This window comes from Balaenoptera musculus, chromosome 4 (assembly GCF_009873245.2).
Source record: "Balaenoptera musculus isolate JJ_BM4_2016_0621 chromosome 4, mBalMus1.pri.v3, whole genome shotgun sequence".
Classification (NCBI taxonomy): domain Eukaryota; kingdom Metazoa; phylum Chordata; class Mammalia; order Artiodactyla; family Balaenopteridae; genus Balaenoptera; species Balaenoptera musculus.
This window is the reverse complement of record NC_045788.1, coordinates 90464934-90488632: the sequence shown is the minus strand read 5'-3', so window position 1 is coordinate 90488632 and position 23699 is coordinate 90464934. Positions and strand designations below refer to the sequence as shown.

General features: G+C 38.6%; 1 protein-coding gene across 11 annotated transcripts in view; it reads left to right on the top strand.

Annotated features, from left to right (window-relative positions):
- Window positions 1-23699, top strand: part of BBX (BBX high mobility group box domain containing) — a 278769-nt gene that overhangs the window by 15752 nt on the left and 239318 nt on the right. The gene's annotated exons all lie outside the window — the stretch shown is intronic.

The window sequence follows — 23699 nt, the reverse complement described above, 5'->3', positions numbered from 1 at the left end:
CTCTATCATATCTGTTTGGTAATTCTGGGTTCCATATATTCAGTTGTCTTTATTTTATACAACATGTGTTTATTGACTACCCATTATGTGTAAAGCTGGATTAGGAATTCTGGGGCTTGCAGAATAAAATGGTAATAGCTTTGGCTTCAGGTTGTTTCTAGTATCGTAATGACACACACATACCAAATGTGGAATAGAAAATAAAGATGCTATAATATCCATGGGACACAGGGATGATGAGTATATTGTTGTTAGGAGATAATTAGGGAGGGAAATTGGGATGGACGTGAACTTTGGTTGTTTAGCTTAATGTTTAGGCATCCTTGCCAAAATGCTTACTTGAGTCTATCAGAGAAAAATGAACCAGGCTATTGGAAAGCCCAGGCTAACCCCATCTTGGCCAAACAGTTCCCTGCAGTTATGTCATCATCCAAGCCAATGGTCTCTGGACTTTTTAAGTGCTATTCCCTTCAGTAAAAGAATTGGAGCATATATCTTCAATATCTGTACATTTATTTATAACTTACGTATACTGGGCTATTAATATATTATTTAATGTAATAAAATATAAATGCTTAGAAATAAAAAATAAATTGAATGTAGAGAAAAATTATATTATTTCCTTCTTACCTACTCCAGTGGGCTAAGTCTTATTCATGTTTTGGGGCTCAAGAACCCCATTTTGGAGACCATAGGTCAAAATTGGGCAGTGTCACACCAAATTTCCATAAATTCCATGAGCTCAAGGACCTTGTTTTGCTTACTGCTGTATCCTCAGCACCTAGATCATGGTAGGAGTGCAGTGGATACTGTTGAATGAATAGGCAGAATTAGGCTAGTTTGTAGGGATGAGGACAGAGTCTAGCTCAGCATGAGGGATCTGATAAGAATAGAGATAATTTTTGTTTGTTGCTGTATCTCCCATACCTATAAAAGTGTAGGGACTCAAAACATATTGGTTGACTGAGTTAAGGGTGTGGACAGTGTGTAGCTCAGCATGAGGGATCTGCCAGAGGCCGTAGATGGGCATGAAAAGGTAAATTCCAGGAGGTCCTCTAGAGCAGGACAGTATATGGAGATAGACTGGCTGTCAGTAGGCAGAAAAATACAGCCAATGGGGGGAGGGGGTCACAGTGTTAGTAAGAACATCTCAGAGGAATGGCTTTGGTAGCCTCAGATCTTAAAAACTGTGTCCCTCTTAAGCAGTAAGTTCTGGATTTTACTTATCTTTGTACCCACAGTTTGTAGAAGAGTATAGTAGGTGTCTGATTCATTTATGTTGAATTGCTCTGTTTTATGCTGTGTACTAGACATAGGAGATTCTGCAAGGTACAGGAATGGATTAGTGTAAAGATCAGAGACCTGTAAATGAATCCTGCCCTGATTGAAGCAAAGCCAGCGATTCTGGGATTACCTCATATGCAGACATGGTTTTAAGCCTTGGCAGTATTGCCTGCACAGAGGTGCTCTGGTGACCACAACTGCCAAATCATATTTAGCTGTTTACTTAAATGTCATTATTAACATACTTTATCGACACATTATCAATGAAGAAAATGGGGTTTGTGATAGAATTATTTTTTATAAGCTATCATCCTATACCTTCTTCCCTCATCGCTAATGCTGGCATATGTCATGGATCACCCTCATGTATACTATTTCAATTAGGACTGAATTTATTTACAAATAAATAAAACAAGGTAGTTTGTATTTTTCCTCCTATTTTTGGAATTTTCTTATTCAGACTTCCTCTTTAAAAGGTGGTAAAAATTCTAGTTTTGTGGTCATAAAATAAACCTGTCATGCATTTTATTGAGTGTTGTCAGAGTTGGGGAGAACAAACATTTCCCCTGAGAAGCAGCTTATGGCATTAGCTCTCTCCTTTAGAAGCTGGCCAGACGAAGGCATCCTTCTTTGGCTCTGACACACCAGTCAAGACAGGTACCCCCATACCCCCTCTACAGTTCAGTCTCATTTAGGGCATGTTTATTTAAAGCAGCTTCACATCTGCACAATTAATAAATTACTGTGCTCTAATTTGCATTTCTGATGTCTTGTAGTAAGCACAGCCAGTTCCCCTTTGCCCTTACAAAAACAGTTTAGTCTGCCCAAGCTTCCTAGAGCTGAATAAAAATTTCCTCTGAGAGCCCTCCTGCATCTTTAGCATAGTCTCCAAATAAAGACTTAAACTGTTAACACTTCTTTGCTCTCATCCTTTTGGTCATTAAGTCGTCAAATCTTTCTTTATTGTAAGTTTGTCACCCTTAAAGGCACAAGAGTAATATATGTGTTACACTTGTTATTGCAATCTAGAGTTTACACTGTGATTTCACTGACATCTTGTTTGCTCTTTATGCTGTGAAGTAGATAGGAGGGTATCATTATTCCCATTTTTGCAGATGAGCAAAGAGGTTCAACGTTGTCAAGTGGCTGGACCCAAGTTACTGAGTTTGCAGTAGCTCCCCTGAGACAAAAAACCCTGTATTCTGGCCATTCCTCAAGAGAACTGCCCACGGTGAAGAGCAGAATTTATCTTATTTAAACTAAGTTTTTTTTTTTTCTTTTCTTACTTTCAACCTGATAACTTATTGTAAATACCTGGAATGGCAGTGGCATAGACAATATGGTTGTTCAATTGTCAATGTCCTGTGGGCTATAAAATATCAGTGGAATGGGCCCTAAATTTCTGGTGTATTTAAATCTATTTGTGTATTTAAATAAGTGTTCTCAGATCATGTGGAATGATTGTCCATTTGACTTAACGTTTTTACAGCTTGTGGTGGAAAATTAAATGCATAGCGACCACACACGGACAAAGAATGTGCTTTGAAGTGTATATTAGGATTCTTAAGTGAGATTTGGATTATGTGTTGGGGCCATTTTTTTTCCTGTGAGACATATTTCTGAAACTATAATGAAAATTAATTGGAAAATATGAATTGATATCTGAATATCTAAGCTACAACCATTTCTAGGACATATATTATAATGCGATATCAACTGGTGTTTTCAAAGAAGTGATTCGAAGTGCTAAAGTTTTTTTCTTTTTAAATTTAAAAGGCATTTTAACTTGGCACTCTGTAGAAAAGGAACTTTTCACAGGCCAGTTAGAGAATTCAATATGGCACTGCTGCCAACTTTGCAAGAGAAGATATTTCTATCCAAAAATAACGACAGGATCAATTATTCAACTCATATTTTACATAGTAGAAAAGTTTTGTTAGGATCTTAATTCAAAGTTCCCTAAGAGTAAAGAGGCCTACTTAATTATTGTACCGTGGGAGAATGATAAAAGACTGATGGCATTAGATCTCCCAAACCTTGTTTTTATTTAATAGATTTAAGGTCTGACACAAAAGAAATTTATTTAAAATATTTATTTCTACAGATTCCTTTTGTTCCAGTTTAATTTTCATAATTTGATTTTGAATATTTATACCAACTCTGGGACACGGTGTAGTATTAATGGATAAAGAAGTTTGTTGAAGAATCACAATTTGAAGAAAAGCCAGAGCATGTGTTTATTGAAGAAAGCGTATAAAGATGGAAGGGGTTCGAAACTGTGAACGTTACTTTGGCTTTTCATTTAAAATGAGGTATGAAAATAAAAATCATGAGGATAATTAGGTAGAGTTCCTCCCCACCCTCAGTTTTTAAGCAGTTGAATCCAGTGGTCCCTCTCTTTCCACCTTGAAACAGCCTGTGAGGGAGGAATTATCATCTCCATTTTAGATGAGGGAATTGAGTCTCAGAGGCTCGGCAACTTGCCCAAGGTCATTCTTCCGGTAAGTGGTGGAGCTGGCATTCCATTCCAGCTCATTCTAAGGAGGCCACGCTCCTACTCACTCTCTCCCTTACACTGCCTCTTGTGCTGCCGGCACGGCCTTTGTACCACTGCGTAGTGCCCTGTACCCGTCTTGACTCCTGTTGAATTGTAACGTTGAGGTTCCGGCCCAGGATAAAAGTACCTCTTCTTTGTCGAACACATTGCCATATTCACATTTGCTTGTTAATTATTTCTTAAATCATACCAAGCATATGGTAAACTTCTAAAGTTAAAAAAGGTAGTATTATATAGTATTCTAAGAGGTGAAATATCTGTGTGTGTGTTTTTTTTAATAAGATCGTGCTGCAAATATAAAAAAGGAAACAGTTTTGGAATTCAGATAATTTTTTTTTTTTTAATGTTATAATCTTTTTTTTCTTGGCCTCACTGCACGGCATGTGGGATCTTATCTTAGTTCCTCGACCAGGGATTGAACCGTGCCCCCTGCAGTGGAAGCGTGGATTCTTATACCACTGGACTGCCAGGGAAGTCCCAGAATTCAGATAATTTACATTCAAAGAGAATCGTAGAATTTGAGCTCTAGAAGGGACATTGCAGATGATCTTGGAGGCCTGTAATCCATCATTTTAAATTTGAAGAAAACAAGGCCCAGATTAAGGAACTGGGACCCAGGCCATGTGAGTGGCAGAGCTGGAGCCAAGACGTAAGACTTCTGATTTGGTGTTTTGCTAGAGAAATCTGCTTAGCTCCAAAATGGTGTAGAAAATATTTTTAGTCCATTGATGGCGCCATTTTCACAGCAGGAATATGTGACTTTTTTTGGTGTGTTGTTCATAAATGGTTAAAAACATTAAAGAACGAAAATAATGTATTGTTAGAGTAGAGCTGTATGTAATACAACATACATATTAACTTTGAAAGTATTTTATTATCGTGCTACTTGACTTCTAAGTTATTTAGTAGTATAACATAATTTTGGTATCTAACAGATACATGGCTTTGGTGTTGTTCCCTGTGTCCTGTGAAAACAGGAAGAATGTGCAAAACAATAACACATTGTTAAATGGCATGCCAGTTTATCAAATGCGTAAGTTTATTACAGTCTGGTCTTAGGAAAAACCATCTCAGCCTTATAGCAGCTCATCATAATCTTAAGCGAAAGAGCCATTGAAGTTATTCTAGGGCTGTTAGATTTTGTTCTCTCCAAGAAAGTATAAAGCTGTTGATCAGGAGAAAGAAGTTTTTAAACCCTAACAGATTTAGTTGTGAAAGATTTGTGTACTGCGACGCCTCATGGTGGCCTTATTAAGAAACTACTGTAGTGAAACAAAGTGACCACATACCTTGTATCTCTGACTGAATCCCCTCAAATGCATGTGCACAAACATTGGTGAGTTAAGACCCTCGATAATATTTTCAAGGTTTGTATTTCTGTGTTTCATTTGGGAGAAATTAACCTCTTTTCTGCAGTCCAGGGAGGAAGCCTGTAATGCCTTATCAAAGCATTGCTTCTCGGAGTTCACCTGCCATCCTCCAGCCCGGAATTTCCAGAGAATAAGAGCTATGTAGTCCCGGCAGTTGCTGGCATCTTCTGCTGCTTTGTGTGAATCAGAAAAAAAACACCCTTTTCTTGAGATATTCTAGTTTCAAATGTTGGAAAATTGTCATAATAGATTAATTTTGTTAGAACAAGACACTTTACTGCCTTTTGGCAGGAAATTGTCATAATAAATATATAGATCTATGCCCTCTGATGTGAATGGCGCCCCCTAGGGTTGTGCACAGCACAGCTTGCACAGCTGTACATGGAGACACTGCAGACAGTTGTATCCGAGGAGATTATGTCTTTAGACATCAGATATTAAAACGTCACATCTAGAAAATTATAAGTATAGTTCTTGAATATAAAATGCTAGTTATTTATGAAATCATTTTTTTCTTAGTTATAAACATAATAGAAATTGTTTCTGTTGGAATGGAGTGGAGACATTTCTTTACCTCTGCAGTGTACTGACAAAAAGCTCTATATTCTATTACACAGCTCTTGGCCCAACCAATTTAATATATTTTCAAAGTTAGTCTGTCTTTTAGAGTTCTGATTAAAGAAGAAAATTTTTGACCTTTATGAAGGAGCTTTCCTTTATCAGATGGGTACAGTAATAGAATGCAGAATGACTTTAAGCATCCATCTCTTTTATCCATCATTAAAAGTTAATTGTCACATCATATAAGTGCAACTTGATGGGATTTTTAATGTTCCAAAAATTGGCAACCTGTGATGAGGAAAGTATGCTCTGTGAGGACTTGAGTTAAGGGAAAGAAAGGAAAAAACAAACTTTTTATAAATCTTAAGTGGCAGCTAAATGGAAATAAAAGCTTTTAATTTTTGTGGGAGGATGGTGATAGCAGATCAGTACCTTATGTTTAGTTGGAAGCAGAAGGTTTCAGAATGCAGCTTGTCTGACATGAGGGTGGTCGTTTGGGCGACTCTGGAGTGTAGAGGTTTAATCCCCTACACATTTGGAAAAGACAATAATGTGTTCACTATCTTTGTGCTGGTCCATGGAATTATTTTCTTAACAGGAGCAATAATTACGTTTCTCAATCTTATTTCAGGAGTGGCAGTTGGTGGGATATTCAGCAGGAAGTCCATTACCCTGTTTGTAGTCTGTGGTGCTTCCCTGGTTGAGTTTGAGTCTTGCCCAGTAGGTAGTGATGATGCATTAAGTAGCTAAAACCACAGTTGTGCTGGGTCTTTCATTCAGTTTGGTGACATGATCGTAAATTACAAGGCTCCAAGCAAAGATTTTGAAATGTGCTCTTCTACCAGTCCTTTTCAGAGTTTGGGAGAAAGGGCAGTAAAGTGTTGCTGGTTTGTAAAAAGGAAAGTGCTTTTCTTGCAGTAGCTCGAACATGCTAATTGTTTCTAGTAGGAATATTATTATACGTGAAATCTCCAGGTAATCCTTAACCTTTTACTTTTACTTAGGTACCTCTGGCCAGTAACCAGTTTTTCCATACTGTAGTACCTAACCTGTCCAGAGCTTTCCTGCCGGCTTCCTAGCTTACAGTAGACTGATTCGATAATGTGAAATTTATTTGAATTAGCACCTTTTCCTCTGCCCTCTGAAGATCGACTCTAAGACCTGGGAGCCATGGACCATCCATATTTTGATACCTCAACTCTTTAGACTTTGCTGAGATAACATTCGTTCTCTAGTCATTCCTGACCATAAATTACTGGTTTTTAAATTTTGTATTTCCTGTTGCCATAATTTTAGGAAATGTTAGCGTGAGTAACTTAAGGACCATGGTTTTTAAAGCCCTTTGTCAGAACACTGGTTATTTGCTTATTGGTTATTGGCTAAATAAAACCCAGATTTTTTTTAGATATCATGATACACATGATATCTTGCTTTCTTCATGCATTTTTTAGATATACATGATTAAATAAATCATTATCAAATGGTTTTAGTGACAAATCATTTTAGGAAATGTGATAAGCTCATTTTATCTCACATGAGACAGATAATTTTTGCAAGAAACTCGTATCCTCTTTACTGTCTTTTTTTTTTTAAATTAATTAATTAATTAATTTATTTTTGGCTGTGTTGGGTCTTCGTTTCTGTGCGAGGGCTTTCTCTAGTTGCGGCAAGCGGGGGCCAGTCTTCATCGCGGTGCGGGGGCCACTCTTCATCGCGGTGCGCGGGCCTCTCACCATCGCGGCCTCTCTTGTTGCGGAGCACAGGCTCCAGACGCGCAGGCTCAGTAGTTGTGGCTCACGGGCCTAGTTGCTCCGCGGCATGTGGGATCTTCCCAGACCAGGGCTCGAACCCGTGTCCCCTGCATTGGCAGGCAGATTCTCAACCACTGCGCCACCAGGGAAGCCTCTTTACTTTTTTTTAGGTTATGATTATGAGAAGGATTTGGGCTTCTGAATTAAATAACAAAAAAAATTTTACCTTCATAAAAATTTTAGTAATAATAATAATGCAAGAAATTTTTTTGTTAAATATGTCTTATTAATTTAAAATATATGAATTAGATAATTGATCATATTTGGAAAACTGGTTGTCTTGCTGGGCGTTTCATTAAGCATACCTGTAAAATTATTTTATTTCACTACAAATGTGATATAGTTATTGTACCTGAAAATAATGTATGGTTCCTTAATCCCCCCAACCCCTGCTGTATATTCAGAAGGAAAAGTGATTATATTGATTTCTTGAGTAACTTTACCCAACCAGTGTCTGTTATGGTCTATTAACATAACTGCTCTGCTAGTTTATTTGTTCTGACTTGTGAGTAATGAGTATTTTAGGTAAACTTCATAATGTTCAAGATAGTTTGAAAGATTAATCAGTACTTATTTCCTTGCTTTAAAATGTGTAAGTGCTATTCAAGTAACAATTGCCTAAACAAGCTCTTTTATATTATAGAGAGATAGTGCTAGAAAAGTATTTGCTCTGACATGAAAATAAAACTCAAACATTCTCAAAAATTTTAAAGAGTTATACTATAAATAGATATGCTATAAATAAGTAATATATAAATTTTCTTAGCTAAACGCAGGATGATGGCATGAATTATAGTTTTCCTCAGAAACTTAAGAAAAGTTTGAAAGAATTTACGACGGTTCTAAAACTTAGTAAATTAATGGTATTGGTGACCATTCACTAAATAGCTATTCAGTAAATGAAATTATTGAACTTCGTCTTATTTGTTGGTGATGATTTTGCCTTTCATGACCCAACAGTACCTACTTCATTACTTATCAAGTAAAGAGGCATTTGGGAGTTACTTAGTGGGTGAATGAAATGTAAGGCTGAATTCAGAGTTTTGTGGGCCCGTCTGACATGTCATTATAAGATCTGATCAGATCTTTCCCAGATGCTCATGAAACCTATCCCAGTTGGTTTTTCTTTTTGTTTTATATTTGTCCTGCCCTTCAAGAAATCAGTAAAATCTGACATTAAATATAACATATATTTACTACCTATTGTATATCAGGCACTCTAATATGCACTTTCAAGTATCTCATATCATAACAGGTTTTTGCTGGTAGATATAATTTATCCAACTACCCCCTTCTCTCCTCCCCTCCCCTTCCCTTCCCTTCTCTCACAAATTTTGAAGCTGAGGCTCCAAGAGGATGAGTAACTTGCTAGGATCACACAGGAGGGACCAGCATCTAAGTGCAAAGCCAGTTCCTTTTCCAGTGTCCTGACTTATCCAGGGACTCTTAAGCCTGTACTCTCTAATTTCTGATTCTTGGAATGGTTGCTTTTTTCCCCCCTGCATTTGCCTGGCTTCTTTTTCATGATTTAAAATGATATTCTGGATCCAGCCACACTCAGAAACCTAATTAAGTTGGTCTTTTAATATCTACCTGGGAGGCAGCATGGTTTAAAAGTATCATTGTGTGTCAGACAAGCCCTGTTTGAGTGTCATCTCTGCCACCTCTTATTTGTCTGAGTTTGGGCTAGGCACTTAATCCCATGGTATTTTGGTTTTCTAATCTATAAAAAAGAAAAATAATGGTTACTTTTTAAAGTTATTTTGAAAATTAAAAGATATAACCTATGTAAAGCAGTCTAGTGCTTTGCCTATATCAATAGATTAACTTAGCGGCTATAATTATACTCCTTTGTAAAAAAGACACTCCTGCCTCTGTTAGATGTATTCAGTACATCTGTGTTTATGTGTGGGTTCATTTGTCTATTCATACACATAACATATGATCTTATATTTACAGTCATTTCTGTATGAAAACAAAAACCAGAAGACAAGTGGCTTTCTTGGGGATGGGGGAGGTATCCTATAATGGGTAGTATTATACAGTTAAAGATAAATAATAAAAGAATTGTAGCATTCATTCAGCAAACATTTATTGAGCTGCTACTATGGGCTAGGCTCTGTTCTAGTCTCTGGGACTATGGTAATAATAATAAGATGGTTAAAAAATGCTTCCTGGATGGAAGGTACCTTCTCATGAGGGAAAACAAACAGTAAAATAAAACAAGTAAGCTGTATGATATGTTAGATGGTGATATGTTACAGGAAAAATAAAGCACAGGAAGGAGAAAGAATGTGGGGTTGCAGTTTTATCTGGGTGGTTTGTGATTAGAGAGGGGTCAGGAACTGTGCAACTCCAGGAGGGATTCTTACAAAGATGGAGAGCAGAGCGTGGTGCTGACCTGAGGAATGCCCTGTCTTCTTCCAAGAGCTGAGTGTCTTTTTCTGCACCGTTTTTAGAGTGCCTCTGGCACTCTTGGAGACATTCCTGCTCAGCATGAAAGGTGGTACAGAAGTTTGTACCTGGTGGCAGGCTTTGGGGAATATACTATTATGCTTGGAAGAGGATGCCTGGTACTCTGGATGGCTTTCTGTGTAGTTGGCAGAATTAGAGGCAAACCATGTGCATTCCTTGCAGCTAAAGTACTCTCTCATACTTATCAAGACTTTTCTTTGAAATTCCCTGATAGCAGTCAGGTGAGCTAGTAAGGAGACCTTTCAGACTGAGAAGAGTGTCTTAAACAAGTGTGCTGTTCTTTTTTTTTTTTTTAATTTATTTCTTTTATTTCTTTTTTATTTTTGGCTGTGTTGGGTCTTTGTTGCTGCACGCGGGCTTTTCTCTAGTTGTGGCGAGCGGGGGCTACTCTTCCTTGCGGTGTGCAGGTTTCTCATTGCCGTGGCTTCTCTTGTTGTGGAGCATGGGCTCTAGGCGCGTGGGCTTCAGTAGTTGCAGCACGTGGGCTCAGTAGTTGTGGCTCACGGCTCAAGAGCACAGGCTCAGTAGTTGTGGTGCACGGGCTTAGTTGCTCCACGGCATGTGGGATATTCCTGGACCAGGGCTCGAACCTGGTCCCCTGCATTGGCAGGCGGATTCTTAACCACTGCGCCACCAGGGAAGCCCCAAGTGTGCTGTTCTTAATTGCCTTTTTTTTTTTTTTTCCAACACTGAATGAGAGGAGGGTACATTTAAATTTTAAAATAATCTATGAAGAATCGAGACAGGGAGAAGAGGAATAGTGTTGAGTTAATACTCCCCCACCACGTTCATTTATAGGTCTGTTAATTCTTTCAGCATTTATTTATTGAGCAACTGCTATGTTCTGTGAATGGTACCAAGAAGATAAGGGCGAGTAGGTGATATCCTTGCTCACAAGGAGTGTGTACAATAGGAAGGGAGAGGAAGTACAGAAATAACCTCCTTATAAGATATTAATGTGATAACACAAGGGGAATTGAGTATAGTGGATGCTCAACACCTGTGTGTTGACCCTTGGATAAAGTAATTAGTAACTGGAGAGGTAAAGACAATAGTATGCTGGGAATTCCCTGGCAGTTCAGTGGTTAGGACTCCATGCTTTCACGGCTGTGGGCCCAGGTTCGATCCCTCGTTGGGGAACTAAGATCCCACAAGCCGCACAGTGTGGCCAAAAAAAAAAAAATAATATGCTAGAAGGAGGTTAGATGAGGGAGCAGTAACATCTGACTCCATTATTAAGGACATCTTCATGGGAACTGGAAATGGGCCTTGGAGATTGGGATTTGGGCATAGCCCCTGAGTGTGGGGAGATCACTTTATTTGGTTTTGTATTTTTAGTAGGTGATAGAGAATAGGTGGTCAATAAATATTTGTCGTTTGAATAAATAAATATTCACCAGGACAATCCTGGTGAAGGGAAAACCTAGAGCAAGGGCATGGTAGAGATTGGGATGCCCAAGGACCTTTAGGAAAGGGAAATATGCTTCAAGGTAGTAATGGGTCAGATCCTAGGAGCTCATAATTGCCAGACCAGGCAGTGGAGGATAATTGAAGCAGGCTCCAGAGAATGCACCCTGCCCCGGCAACATTGGAGGAGGGGATGGGCGGCAGGAGCATCAGGTGAGGAAACTATTACAGCATCAGAGGCTGGAAGTAACTGGGAACTCATCTAGGGTGGCTGCAGGGATTGAAGAGGCACGAATGGAGCCAGGTAATATATTTTTTTTTAAAGACTGATTTATTATTTTATTTATTTTTATTTATTATTGGCTGTGTTGGGTCTTAGTTGCGGCCCGCGGTATCTTTTGTTGCTGTGCACGGGCTTCTCTCTAGTTGCGGCGTGCAGGTCTGATATTTTGAAGGCTGAATTGACAGCACACTAAAGTACTTCAACTGTAGCTCAGTGGAGTGATTTTGAATGCCTCCTTTTGCTATAGGAACTCTTCTTGAGAAAATGAAAGCATCAAATCAAATTCACTGGAACAACTTTTCTAAGAGTTTAGCACTATCTGAAGTCATGCTCTCAGGAACCCTTATAAACACTATGAAAGCAAAAAAATGTTAAGTAAAGTTATTATATCAACGTTTAGGTAATTTACAGCAGAGCTCAGTTTTTATATACTATAAATATAGTTTTATAGCTCTTTTGAGCCCTTTGTATATTCTATTCTAAATACACACACACACCAGGAAAGAAGAGCGGAAATACAGAAATAACCACATATCAGTTACTTATTTGATGCTGCATCTTGAATCAGTAACGTAGCCCAATGATAACACTGTTGTTTTTTTAATGTAAAAATTCCTTATGATCATCAGTTTTATAAAATTGTTTCTGAGAAAGCATTTCAGGAGGTTTTTTGTTTTGTTTTGTTTTCCATTTCAACAAATTTTTTTTGAATAATAATGCTATTTAGGTTTTATTTAGTACAATACATTTTTGTTAGAAAAACACTTTCAGAAAAATCAGCTTTTGCCTTCACATCTAGCATAAGTGTATAAGATTGTAAGGAGAGACAATATAAAAATGTAGGGACTTCCCTTGTGGTGCAGTGGTTAAGAACCCGCCTGCCAACACAGGGGACACAGGTTCAATCCCTGGTCCAGGAAGATCCCACACGCTGCAGAGGAACTAAGCCCGTGCGCCACAACTACTGAGCCCTCGTGCCACAACTACTGAAGCCCGCACGCCTAGAGCCTATGCTCCACAGCAGGAGAAGCCACCGCAATGAGAAGCATGCCCACCGCAACGAAGAGTAGCTCCAGCTCGCCGCAGCTAGAGAAAGCCCGTGTGCAGCAACAAAGACCCAACACAGCCAAAAATAAATAAATAAATTTAAAAAAATGTAATATGTATGATCCTTTCCCTCCAGTGTTACAGACCTCATCAATATATTCGTGTGTTAGGGTGTAAGTCCTGAAAATTGAGAAACCCAGATTCCAGCCCTGGCTTTTGTGGCACTAAGTGTGTAACCTGTACCAGACTCTATTTCAACAGGCCTCAGTTTTCTCTTTCATTAAATAAGTGTTTGGCCTGGCTTGGAATGATCAGGAAGGTTCTTCCCATGGTAACTCCTTGTGACTCTATGACCCATTAGAGCTACAAGGGGAAGAATCTCCCAGAAACATTGACAAATTGTAGTATTTCAAAATTCAGATTATTTAGTATTCTTCCCAAGTTCCTAACTTGTATCTTTTTTTATGTAGGAGGCTGAAAGGCCCATGTTTACTTTCGTTGCAGAATATTGCCCTTTTCTGAGCAGAGTGCAAGGCACATGGAAGATACCTCCAAAAAACAATTGCTGGGTTTGTTTCAGCTGTGAGAGACATTAGTGTGTTAAGGGATTACTCTTGGACTTGGTCTGATCCTCTGCTGATGTCAGAAAAGCAGTTGAAACAACTCTCGCCATATCAGAAGTAAACTCTTGAATGGATGATCACAGAAACCATTATATACACTCAGGGAACATTTATTGAGGTCCTGACATTTGCTTGGCAGGCATGGTATTAAGCCCCAAGAATATAAAGTAAGTAAAAATAGGTATCCCCAGTGCCAGCTTCCACAGTAGTAAAGATGGGCATTACGACTCAGTACAGACAGGTATTACTCCAATATTACGTATCAAGTGACTGTCCTCTAAATCATTGTTAAAAGTAAAATTGTGTCTTTTAAAAATGTCCAAATCAGTAAAAGCACCTACAAAAAATGGAAAGATAATAGGACTTATCCCAACTTCCCCTCCCCCAACTTAAGGTTCTTTCTTTTGAAGTAAGATGACAGATTCTCATCTGGTTTCTTCATGTTTCCCTTGTTCAGGTCCAAAGAACAGGGACATTTCAGCTAGTCTCAACAACCATGACAGGAGGGAGGGACATATGCAATCTCTAAGGACACTGCAGCTCCAAGTATTTAGGAATTTATAGATCAAAGTCATTTTTAGTCAGTTTTGCTGAGGTAGCAAAGACCTCATTTCACCCACCCTTTAAATGCTGTACTTGGCTTCATAAGGAGAACACTCCATTTCAAAGGTTTTATTTTGGAGTACAGTGTGACCTCAGGTTGGTAAGGATCTGCTCAATCTGAGTTTGAACAGATGGTTAGTAGTGAAAAATCTGACTTATTTGGTATTTAGACATCCCATTAAAATGCATGATAACAATTCTCACTGCATTCAACTGATGGATTTTAACCATTGTTATAAATTCTTCTCCATAATAATAATTGCTACTGTTTATTAGAGTGTAATGTTCCAGACAATGCCATAGGTATTTAAAATCATCTTACTTAATCTTTACAGTAATACTATGAGAGAGAGATTATTATTCCCCATTTTACTTGTGAAGAACCTAAGACTGCAGGTGGTTAAATATCTTATCCATATATGCTGTCTATGCTTCAGGATTTGAATTCTGGTCATTCTGACTGTAGAGTCTAAGTCCAATTCACCACTTTTCCCCCTGCTCTCACATACTTATAGCTAACATCATGCCTGTGCTTTTTAATGCGTAGGCTACAGGACAGGTTGGGTAGATGAGGGTTGTGCCTGTGAGGGCACGTGAGGGAGGAGAGATTTTGGAGCTTAAACAGGAGAACCCAAGATAGTAACTGAAAGATACCACATGAGACATTATATAAAGTGAAAGTGCAGATGAAGAGGTAAATAAATCAGGCCTTGAGATGTAGCTACTACTACTGCCCCAACTACTGCCTCCCTGGTCTCCTCCTGAACAAATCAGAATCTTCAGAGTAGGATCTAAGGATTTGTATTTTTCACAAGTCCTGCGCAGATGATTCTCGTATGCCCAAATGCTAGTTGGATACCAAAAGGTATGTGGAGAGAGTAAAGTGGATGAAACGGGATTTGGAATCTAAACCCAAGAGTGCTGAGTATGTTGAGGGCTGTTCCTTTTCTGAAGAACAGAGCTGAACATCAGTGAACAAAACAGACAGTGGTGAGGGTCTAGTGATTACAGATTTGGAGTGTTATTCATTCTTAATTTTGAAACCCTTTTCTGGCTATTTGTGGAAAATAAATTGACCTTTTTCTCTCACATTTTATGTGTATAAAGTGGGCCTAGCTTAAATGACCTGGTACACAAAGAGGTTGTGTTGTAAGTAGACTGGTATCATTTCACTTACTTTTTGAGCACAATATTAATTTTAAGCAAAAAGACATGGTTACTCACTCAGCTTAACTTCTAAGTATCTTATTAATTAATTCTTTTAATTCTTTATTCTATCTAGTTTCATTAAATCTTTAATTCCACAACACTTATTTTCTAGGTTTCTAGCAGTGGTGGAATGTGATATTTTGGGAAGATAGTAGTATTTTAGGTTTGTTTTGTGTGTGTGTGTGTGTTTAATGCTCCATATAAGCAGTTACTGTGAGTGACTCTGGAGGTATGGTTATATCTTATGGTTTGTAAATATTTTAAACTTGCTAGTGGTAATTTTTTTCTAAAACCTTGAGTGATAAGAAGATGATATGGAAGTGAATCAGTGGGAAGACAATCCAGAAGTTAATACTGAGTCTGGTGATGGGGCTCTCCTGAGGTCTTTTTATCTACAGCAATTATTATAACATCATTTTTTGCCTTTTCCATATTGTCTAACCTCTCTACTACCTAAGAAATATTTTTGGCAGGACATAAATCCATGCAGATGACTGAGAATGGCTTTACCTTAACATGGCAATTCATGCTCTAAAAAAAAAAAATCTTTGATTCTACTTCTTTTCCAGAGTATTTGTTTCTGCTCTACCAAAGCCTCCTGTTTGAGGTTTAGTTGCTCAGTTTCCCACCCTCTCTTACCCTCTCTATTTGCATGTAGACTAACAGTTTTGAGTAGGAGGGGGTGAGAACAGGATGATTCGACCAAACAAAATAGCACAGTTGGGGTAACTTTTCAGGTGCTTGCCTCTTGGTTTAAGGTTTTAGATATACCCAGCCTACAAAGGAATTTGTAGATTTCAAAGGGCAGTTTAGAAAGGAAAAGTGATGTGCAAATGTCAAATAGTTCACACAAGTTGGGTTCTTATATAATTTTTTTTTTTTAACATTCAGCCTATTTATTTATTTATTTATTTATTTATTTATTTATTTATTTTTGGCTGTGTTGGGTCTTCGTTTCTGTGTGAGGGCTTTCTTCTAGTTGCGGCAAGTGGGGGCCAACTCTTCATCGCGGTGCGCAGGCCTCTCACTGTCGTGGCCTCTCTTGTTGTGGAGCACAGGTTCCAGACGCGCAGGCTCAGTAGTTGTGGCTCATGGGCCTAGTTGCTCTGCGGCATGTGGGATCTTCCCAGACCAGGGCTCGAACCCGTGTCCCCTGCATTGGCAGGCAGATTCTCAACCACTGCGCCACCAGGGAAGCCCCAAGTTGGGTTCTTCATTAAGGACCCTGGAAAAAACTTTTGAGTGCTTGTTAACTTTTCCAAGAAGACATTGACTAAGATCACATCACCACTATGATCATGGAAGTCCAACAACAAAAAAATTAATTGTCAAAAAGCAGAAACAGAACCAAAAATACCGTCCCACTCACGTTTAAGAACGCAGTGCTCCTCTTCCACAAATACGATGTGCATCTCTAGGTTAGAAGGATGTGAGTTAAGGAGGTCCCAGTGGAAGGGCATCTGAAACACCGCTGGGATGGAGTGCTGTCATCGAAGGAGGCTCTCTTTTTGAATGCTGAAGAATCTCTAGTTTAAACCTGTGGAATCCTGGATGAAGGCAGCAAAGGATTATTCACCCACATTCTTGTGAATTTGAATGAGTGGTAATGCCTTAGAGTCCTAAAATTTTCTGGGCGCATATCACCCTCCTCCTACCCCTCTGCCCCATCCCCTCATTATAGCAATTGGGAGGTTTTGGAGTTTATCCATAATCTTGTGAGGTTGATGTCAAGGGTGAAAACCATATCCTTCCACAGCAAGCCCTTGTCTCTACTGTCAAATCGAGTATGGGCCCAGGTGGCCCGGCCTGCTCAGCTCTGTTGTTCAGTGCTCTGATATTATATCACTCTTTGTTGCTATCCTGCCAAGTTCTTCCAAGATGTAGGACTTTGCTTTCCATTTTGGAAAATTATTGGTTAACAGAATCCACTGCCTGTTCAACTCCTTGAATTAACAGATGTTTATTGAACAGGTTTATATACTTATTATTACATACAAAAGAGCTCACGTTAGATTCGTGATTTTTAAGAGTGTTGTGTGTGAGTGTGTGTGTGTATTTATATATATATACATATATATATATATTTTTTTTTTGGATTAGATGCTGTTTTCGATGCTGGCCTTGAGCCAAGTCATTTTGCTGAGCAAACTTTCAGAGCCCTTTTCTCTGTAGGGGAGTATTACATGTAAGTTCTCTGTATTAAACAGCTTTACAGGTATCTGGTAACTTTCTGTAGTTATTCCTTTAATGAACAGAAGCAGTGGGGCTGCCCCACTGGGGCTACTGTGGCTGCGGTGATTTTTCTGGTATTTCTTTTGAAGAGGTTGCTTTAGGAAATGTGTTTTAAGCCACAGACCAGTCTTAGGTGGTAATCCTACCAGGTCACCCATTTAAATTTCCAGAAAAGGCTCAAATTATATAAAATAACCAATGAAAAACCAATAATTGGTTTCTTGGTGTTCTGCTTCTCAAATTTTCTCCTGAAGTACCTGAATAGCAGAAGAAGGTAAACTCATTTTCTTGTGAAGTCATGGGTCATAGGCCAAATTGTGCTTCCAGAAAGCTCAGTTTTTTTGGAGTTTCCAGAATGCTTGATCTTAAAAATCTATTTGAATATTATATTCTATTCCATAATATATGCCTCTTTTTTTTTTTAATTGAGGTAAAAATGACATACAGTGTAATGTATAGATCTTAAGTATAGAGTTTGGTGAGTATCGACACAAGCATACAGTGGTGTAATTTACACACCTATCAAGAATATACCTACATGTTTTAACGTAGAAGTAGTGTTTGAAGTTATTTTCCATCAAGAAAATTCATGGCCCCCCCCCCAAAAAAAAGAAGAAGAAAATTCATTCCCTAAGACTATCTGCCTTTTTAATTTTGTGTCTTCTACTTGTTATACCACTCTGTATTCTCTCGGGATGATGGCAGTGGACATAGCATGATTATTCTGTTTTGAGAAGTGTGGGCCTCATCAAGATAACTCTGCAAAATGGCTAGGCATCTTAATGGATTTTCTTTAAAGTCTAGCTAGAGAAGTTGGTTGATGTCCATTGTTTACCTAAACACCAAAAAATTCTAACTGCTCTAATTGCAAATAGTTTACCAAGTCAAGCAATAGATCTATGATCAGGAAATTAAAGATTTGTTCACTTTCATTGTTTTTTCTGGTAATCTATTTTATAATAGGGCCTTATTCACATATATATGTGATCTGCCATTTAGTTCCTTTAACATTCTTTCCAGATAACATTTGACACTTTCCTTTGCAGTAGTCACCTTGTAGGAATCCCACTGATGATCCACTCCCAGCTTTTTATTCTCATTTCTTGAATTCTTTCTTGAACATTGCCTGCAACTATAACTGAGTGCTTGTACTTTGTTTTCCTCCAGATTCTTTCAGAGAGCAGATATTATATCTCTCTTTCAGTAGAGACCAAGGTGTAATTATTTTAGCTAATGCAATGAACAATACCTTAAACCCACTAGATTGATTTCAATTGTAGGTATTGGTTGTAGGTAATATAGGAGATACAAAGTTGGATAAGGGATAGACCCTATGCTCAAGTAATGTTTAGTAATATTAGGGGAGCTGATGATGGTAACTAATTCTTATTAAAAGTTTTTTATGTGCTAGGTACTGTTCTGAGCATAGCACATATATTTCCTGATTTTATCTCCACAATAATCATTTAGTCTAATTAATAATGTACATGTTTTATACATTAAGTTGTGTGTCTTAGGTCAGGTTTCTTAGAAGCAGAGCCTGAGATGCAGAGTCTTGCGAAGGTGATTTATTGAGGGAGGGCTCAGCAGGAACCTGAGCAGGGGAGGGAAGCAGGATGGGGAGGGCAGTGGTCTCATTGATACCTGAAAATGCATATTCTCAGGTCTCAGGAACCCCGACTCAGGAACTCAGGGGAGTCGGGCAGCAACCTACGGTTTAACTAGTCTTCCAGGTGATTCTGATTGACACTAAAATTTGAGAACCACTTAGATAGAGGAAAAAAACAGGTGAAGATTTGGGTTTTGCTAAAAATGTAGCCTCAGCGGGATCCTTTGAGGAGTTTTGGAGCGGGAATGGCATCATAGAGGGCCAGTCAGACATTCGCTGTGGGGACTGCCTTGGGGGACAGACAGTGAGGGGAGGGGTATAATCTCCCAGAATCTCTGGAAAAGGTAGGTCTTGTGCAGCTCTGAGCCCTTAGCATTCCACACTTCCAGCAGCTGGGCAGTGGGTTTGCTGGCCTGAAGGGGGTCTAGGTGGGGCATCCCAGTGTCCACTACACTAAGGTACAGGGGAGTTAAGTAACTAGCTCAGAGTCCCACAGCTAGTAATGGGATTTGAACTCAGGCAGTCTGGATCTAGAGGCCATCTTCCTAACCATTAGCTGTAGTGTCTCCTGTGGTCAGGACAATAATAGGAATAACAACATGGACATAAATGAACAAGAGACAGTTTAGAGGAGGGAGTTGCTTTTGACTGAGGAAAACAGAAACCCTCACGAAAGGGGTGTTATTTGATTTTGCCTTGACGTAGGAGAGATCTGGACATGTATGTACAAATTTCTGTGAGAGGCTTTCTAGGTAGAAGGAATAGCCTGAGAAAAGGCATAGTGGCATGCAAATGTGGGTTTGTGTCTAGAAACCAGTTATTCTACCGGGCTGCGATTTGGCTTATTAAAGAGTTCTGGGAGAAAAGTCATTTCATATTGGTTTGAGGCCAGGTCTTAGATATCCTTCGATGCCAGGCAATTGGCATCGAAGAAATTTAATCCGGGAAGTAACATAGAACGATATTATAGAAAGATCAACAACCTAATAAAAATGGGTGAAAGATTGAATAGACATTTCATCAAAGAAGATAGGTGATGGCTACTAAGCACGTGGAAAATATTCAACATCGTTAGTCATTAGGGAAATGCACATTAGAACCACAACGAGATACCATTACACACCTATTAAAGTGGCTAAAATTAAAAAGACTGATCATATCCAGTGTAGAGAAACTAGGACTCTCATAGACTACAGGTGAGAAAGTAAAATGGTATAACCACTTTGGAAGATAGTTTGGCAGTTTCTTAAAAAATTAAACCTACACTTACCACTGATCTAGTCATTTTCCTCTTACAGTATTTATCCAAGTCAGAGAAAGCGTATGTCCATACAGAGATGCGTACATGAATGTTCATTGTAGATTTATTTGTAATATCCAAAATATCCATCAAAAATGAATGGATAAATGACGGTCTATGCATACAATGAACTATTATTCAGCAATAAAAAGGAAAGAACTATTGATCCACCCATCAACATTGGTGAATCTCAAAATAATTATGCTGATTGAAAAGCTCAGACAAAAAAAGAGTACATACTCTATGATTCCATTTACATGAAATTCTGAAAAACACAAACTAATATGTAGTCATAAAAAGCAGATAAGTGGTTGCTTCACAGTGGAGAGAGGAGTAGAGGGAGGGATTACAGAGGCACAAGAAAAAATTGGGGGGATGATGGATCTGTTCATTATCTTGAATGTGACTGTTTCATAGGAGTATCAAACTTATCAAATTGTACACTTCAAATATATTCAGTTGACTGTGTGTCAATCATGCCTCAATAAAAAAGAACATACAAGGGACTTCCCGGGTGGTCCAGTGGCTAAGGCTCCGCACTCACAATGCAGGGGGCTGGGGTTTGAGCCCTGGTCAGGGAACTAGATTCCACATGCCTCAACTAAGTGTTCGCATGCTGCAACTAAAAGATCCCACATGCCGCAACTAACGATCCTGCGTGCAGCAACGAAGACCTGGCGCAGCCAAATAAATAAATAAGTAAAAACTGCAAATATTTAAAATATTAAAAAAAAAAAGAACAAAGAAAAGAAGAAGAAAGATTAATATGACCACATACGTGTAGGGTGAATTTCAGGAGGAGAAACTGGGAATAAGCAGAAGCGAGACAAGTCTGGAAGCAGTGAATGTACATGATAAACCAGGACCTGCTCTTGGCTGTGGGTGTGGAAAAGAAGAAATGGATAGAAAAGTTGCTATAGAGGAAGCAGTACAGGAGTTAGGGGAATAAAGGAGAAGAAGCTGGCGAAGAGGATGCTGGTTTTTTTCACAAATGGATGGAGCTTCTGTGATGGAGGGTGTTTGAGAGCGAGCAGAGAAATTGCAGTTCAGGTTCAGGAGCATGGAATGTGGTAAGGGGCAACGATTGTGGAGCTGTCAAGCACGTAGTCGGAAATGCTGAACTAAAACTCAGGGATGGATGTGTAGATTTAGAAGACTTCATTGTAGAGGCCATTATTGAGAGCCACAAGGTCTGATAATGAAATTGCCAAGGATGACAATAAGAGAGGGTCAATGTCAGTTAGGATTAAAATTCTTTGTCTCAGCTTCTTGTTCATTTTTTTTTAATCCATTGACTCACATGGCCTCCAAATGAATAATGAAGTTACATTTTACATATTAAATTGAGAGAAAGTTAAACCCTTTATTACTTTCTAACTTAGGGTAGGGTAGGGAAAAAAGAGGAAAAAAAAACCCCTCTCAGACAGGCAAAAGCAAACATGTCTTTTCAGCTCTTCCTAGGTAGTATTTTGACCTTTTATCACCTGCCTTCTTTTTTTCCAAAAGAGGTAATTAAGTAGTTTAGCTTAAAAATCTTTCTTTCTTGCTCTTGCTATGGCATAGATATGTAAATAAAAGAAAAGGCAAAAATGTCAGCCAAGATACTAAGTAAAGTCGACTAGGAAGTGAGAGTAAGATTTCATTCTGATAAACCATGAGACTCAGATTTAGTTGTATTTCCAGTTATTTCAGTTTAGATATGTGTAGTCAGTTACTTCAGAAAGAGGTGTTGTAAAAAGTCTGATTAATAGGGCTATAGAATGGCATTATGTGCTGTAGCTTGTTCTCCTTATTCTGAGTTCAACTGTTGTGATGTCAGAAAGCACTTCCACTTAAGGTCACTGCTTATTATTATCTAAAGAATGATTTCGTAGGCCAAAAGTTTCTGGAATTTATACTTGGCCAAGGAGTGAATTTGAGTTTATATCAGAACAAGCCAGTTGGACATTGTATTTTTCAAAAGGTAAAGCTGGGGAGAGTGAGACATCCCTGATCTCCAGCCACTAGATGCTGGTAGTACCATTCCCCTAGTCATGACCATCAAAATGTCTCCTAGGGGCACAGTCACCTCTGGTGGAGAACTACTGTGCTAACCTGACCAGATCAAGCAAAAACGTGAAAGTCTGCACATTTGTATCTTAGGTGTTGTAAGGTATGGGATAAATGGAATTTTGCCATTTAAGAAACCAATTTCTTGAACACTATGCTTGGGACAGATTGTCCTGATTATATGGAATCCATCCCAAATCAGTGTACACTTTGATACAACCACTTAGGGGAACAGTTTGTCAGTATCTAGCAGAACTTGAGAACTATAGCAATTCTGTGTCTAGTTATACCCTAGAGAAAGTCTCAAACATCTGCACAAGGATGTGTACAAAGATATTCATGGCAGAATTGTTTTGTAATAGAGAAAACTGGAAATAGCATCGTTGGATCAATCTCAAAAACAAAGTTGATAGAAAACAAAACATAGAATAATTTTTACTTTATATCTTCTGTATATGTTTTAGAAAACAGCAAAACAATGCTGTATACGTTGTTTAGCTCAAATTCATGACAGTATTCACTTTTTTTTTTAATTAATTAATTAATTTATTTTTGGCTGTGTTGGGTCTTCATTTCTGTGCGAGGGCTTTCTCCAGTTGCGGCGAGCAGGGGCCACTCTTCATCGCAGTGCGCAGGCCTCTCACTATCGCGGCCTCTCTTGTTGCGGAACACAGGCTCCAGACGCGCAGGCTCAGTAGTTGTGGCTCACGGGCTTAGTTGCTCCGCGGCATGTGGGATCTTCCCAGACCAGGGCTCGAACCCGTGTCCCCTGCATTGGCAGGCAGATTCTTAACCACTGCGCCACCAGGGAAGCCCAGTATTCACTTTTGAGGAGGAAGGGATGAAGATGAATGGGACCAGGAAGAGAAAAATGGAGGATGTCAATTTTATTTACATCTTTTTGTTTATTTTTTTAAAAAGGGCTGAAGTTATACTACAGAATGGTAAATTTCAGTGGGTAGGTTCGTGCGTATTTATTACTTATCATCTTTGCATTTTTCTTTATTTTTTTCAAATGAAGCATAAAAGAGACACTTTAATACTTCACAGTGTAAATTGATATCTTGAGTTCATTATGGGATACATTGAATTATAGCTTTTCCTGAAATATCTTTTTGCTGTAGATTTAATTTTCAGTGACATGTTTGAAGAAAGTGATTGTGCTGTGTGCTATTTCCTAGTCACATTTCCATGCACTAAGCCATGGTTTCATGATTCGTTCTTGCACAAACATGTGTAGATCTCGATTCTCACACGTTGAAATAAACGCAGCTGTGTT